At 27.4% G+C, this 3,943-nt stretch overlaps 1 long non-coding RNA gene across 1 annotated transcript; it reads left to right on the forward strand.

Annotated features, from left to right (window-relative positions):
* The first annotated feature begins 993 nt into the window (after window positions 1–993).
* On the forward strand, window positions 994–2,133 carry LOC127127138 (uncharacterized). The gene is made up of 4 exons (XR_007805243.1): window positions 994–1,173; window positions 1,262–1,357; window positions 1,457–1,556; window positions 1,650–2,133. It is a non-coding gene; the product is annotated as an uncharacterized LOC127127138 (long non-coding RNA).
* The last annotated feature ends 1,810 nt before the right edge of the window (window positions 2,134–3,943 follow it).

The following is a 3,943-nucleotide window of genomic DNA, read 5'->3' on the forward strand; positions in this document are numbered from 1 at the left end:
TGCATGGCCGACAGACCTCATTATCGTAGGATATGAGGTATGCTTAAAACCATTATGAACCTTTAGGTATTCAAATTTTTTACGCGCATTTTACGTACACATTTTTTACATGTTAATGTTAATTAGACTCCCACAAAATCCAAAGCAAAAGATAAGGGGATTGCGCGGGAAATCGAGTCAGTTGCATCGCAAAAAGAGGTACATCACAATTATATGCTATTTAGATTCCTGTTAATTCGTCATCTTACACTTCACCTTACTAATTATATGATATTTAGATTCCTGTTGCTAAGAAGACTGAAATTTCCAAGAGGACCGGGGCTAAAAAGAAAAATCCTTCCAAGTATAGAGCGTGCCTCCATACATATTTAGAAACGACAGATATTTCGGATGGATGTGTTCGTTTAATACCTATGGATGGAGCTATTTTTGGTTTTGAGTATGCCGAGCCATTGGGTAAAGAGGATTTTGATCAAATTTTGTATCATACGCAATTAAGCGTTGGTGTTATCAACACATACATGAGGTATATCCGATCTACTTTGTTTAAATTCTTGAACAAGTTATTTACTCGTTTCATATGAATAGTCTAAATGTTAATGATGTTTTTATATAAGGTATTTATATGACAAATTGATGGGTCCGCGTGGGTTGGAGCAAAGATTCTCATTCTTAAATCCCATGAAAACGAACTTAACCGAAATGATAAGAAAACCAGATGAAGTCAGGACGTATGTAGTCGAGCGCTTTATGGCCGACACAGATAGAGAAAAGTTGTTCTTTTTACCGTTTAATACCGGCGACGGGTTAGTTCTTCAATCTAAATTCATCTGTTATAATTTTTCATATTTTGACGTCGTGTAGAAAGTTTCCATCTAACATTTGTTTTATTACAGTGGACATTGGTTGTTGGTCGCGATAAATCCTTTTAAAGAAATTGTGTATTATTTGGATTCTTTACACAATGATTGGACAACATACCCTGCTATGAAGACGAAAGTTGACACGTAAGTGCAAATAACCCAATATTCGTGTGTATACTTATTTATTTATGTGAATTGTTCTAAATATTCGTTTATATTTCATTATAGCATTATACAAACTGTTCGAGCACAAAGAAAAATTCAAGTACCAAAGAGAAAAGCCAATAACATTACATGGAATAGAGTGGAGGTATATTAATTATCACAATTTTGATTATATTAGTGATGACACATGATAAAACTTAGGATATTTATCCATATTGTTTTTCCATGTGTAGTGTCCTCGACAGCGTAATAATATAGATTGTGGATATTACACGTTGAGGTTTATGAAAGAAACTCTTCTTATGGATCGAACAGATATTCCATCTGATGTATGGATTTCTAACTTATGAGTTATTTTCATATTTAACACATATTTCTCATAATTAAATAGATTTAACTAAATCATACTATGTTATATTATTATGTAGTACTTTGATGAATATAGATGTGCTTATTACTCAAAAGATCAGTTGGATGAAATTAAAGAGGAATTGTGTCAATTCATTATCGAGCTACAGGTTTTGTGAGGTATTGAACTCTTACTTTAATTTTGAATGTGATCTGAATAACTTTGAGTGAATTCCATTTGCTTACTACAATCTTTATTTGGTGTTGTTTCAGGTTATATAGCATATTTAGAAGATAGAACTAGAATGTGTTGAAATACATTTTGATTAGCATTTTTGGAGGTTATTAGAAATGTGTAGATTTTTTGTAAAGGCAAACATTTTCAAGTATATATATAAATACTCAAAAAACTGCTGAAATTAGAAGTATATTGTGTTGAACTATAATGTGTTTATAATGCATATAGATTTTCAAGTATATGTGCATATTCAGAAGATAGAACTACAATGTGTTGAACTATAAGGTGCATATAGATTGGATTCAAGCTCCAATTTATGAAAATCTGCTGAAATTTGCAATTTACAGGTGCTAAATAATGTGGTGAAAACGTATAAAAAGATCCTCCAAAATTTGGAGTCTTAGACAGCGCTTTTAGGCAAAAAGCGCTGGTAAAGGCATTTTAATTTTGACCTTAGACAGCGCTTTTATCAAAAAAGCGCTGGCATAGGTGGTTAATTCAACAAAATATAGTGTAAAAAAGCGCTGGTATAGCCCACCCTATGCCAGCGCTTTTTTACACTATATTTTGTTGAATTAACCACCTATGCCAGCGCTTTTTTAATAAAAGCGCTGGCATAGGGGGGGTTTAGACAGCGCTTTTTCAGTAAAAGCGCTGTCTAAACCCCCCCTATGCCAGCGCTTTTTTAGTTAATTTCAACATGAAATTAACTAAAAAAGCGCTGGCATAGGGGGGTTTTAGACAGCGCTTTTACTGAAAAAGCGCTGTCTAAACCCCCCCTATGCCAGCGCTTTTTTAGTAAATTAAGCGCTGTCTAAGACCTATACCAGCGCCAGTATAGCCAGCGCTTTTAAGCGCTGTCTAATGTCAAAAAAAGCGCTGTCTAATCCCTTGTTTGGCATAGTGTAGAATGACAATTAATGCGATGACAAAACTATTATAAATAAATAAATTATAATATTTGTTCTAAATTTAGTATAAAATTTTATTTATGGGTAAAAATGGAAAGGTCTATATTTAAATATATTTCTGAAAATACATACATATATATATATATATATATATATATATATATATATATATATATATATATATATATATATATATATATATATATATATATATATATATATATATATATATATATATATATATATATATATATATATATATATATATATATATATATATAAATTGTTCAATATTCAAAGTTTTTATTAAAAATTTAACATATAAAGTGTACAAAATATTTTGTTTTCACTCATTATATTTGTTATTGAAAATCTAAAAATTTGTCAATATATATATATTTATATCCTATTTAAACATAATTTCCCCCAAAAAGTTATTGTTTAAGAATTTATAAAAGAATATTATAACTACTTTTAATTAAAAGAATATATTGTTTGATAGAGTACATAATTGCATGTACTGTTTAAAAAATACTTATTTTAAAATATTTAACATACACTGTTTTTTAATGTAGATTTAACATATAAAATTTACCGAAATGATCTTTTATTCTTATCTTAATTTAAGAAAATAAAATTAAAATTAAAAATTAACTATAAGTATCTTTATTTGAAAAAAGATATAATTTTTTTATTTTCAAACGAAAAATATATATTATTTGATAGAGTAGATTATTGTACATTGAATACGTCTTATTTCACATAAATAATATAGATAGTATATAAAATTAAAAATAAAAATATTTCTAAAAGGATAGAATAATTTATTTTCAAACCAAAAGTATATATTATTTGATATTGTAGATAATTGTTAATTGAGTAAACCTTGTGTCACATAAATAATATATGTACTATTTAAAGAAAAACCACCTATTGTAAAATATTTTACAGATAATCTTTTTTTTAATGAAGATAAAACATATAATGTTTAATTAATCTTTTATTCTTATCTTGAATGAAAAAGTAAAAAATCACTTAATATAAATATCATTATTTCTAAAAAGATATAATATTTTATTTTCAAACCAAATATATATATAGTATTTGATAGAGTAGATAATTGTACATTGAATATGCCTTGTTTCACATAAATAATATAGGTACTATACAAAAATTAAAATTAAAATATTTAGAAAAGGATACAATAATATATTTTCAAACCAAAAGTATATATTATTTGATATTGTAGATAATTGTTAATTGAATAAGCCTTGTGTTACATAAATAATATATGTAATACTCACATATAATATATGTCTAAAATACATATTATACATAGTGTAAAACTGGTACTGAAATACATAAGCGCCTAGCGGCACGGTGTACATATACATGTACATGCCCAAAATAAATACAAC

Source organism: Lathyrus oleraceus, chromosome 3 (genome assembly GCF_024323335.1).
Source record: "Lathyrus oleraceus cultivar Zhongwan6 chromosome 3, CAAS_Psat_ZW6_1.0, whole genome shotgun sequence".
NCBI lineage: Eukaryota > Viridiplantae > Streptophyta > Magnoliopsida > Fabales > Fabaceae > Lathyrus > Lathyrus oleraceus.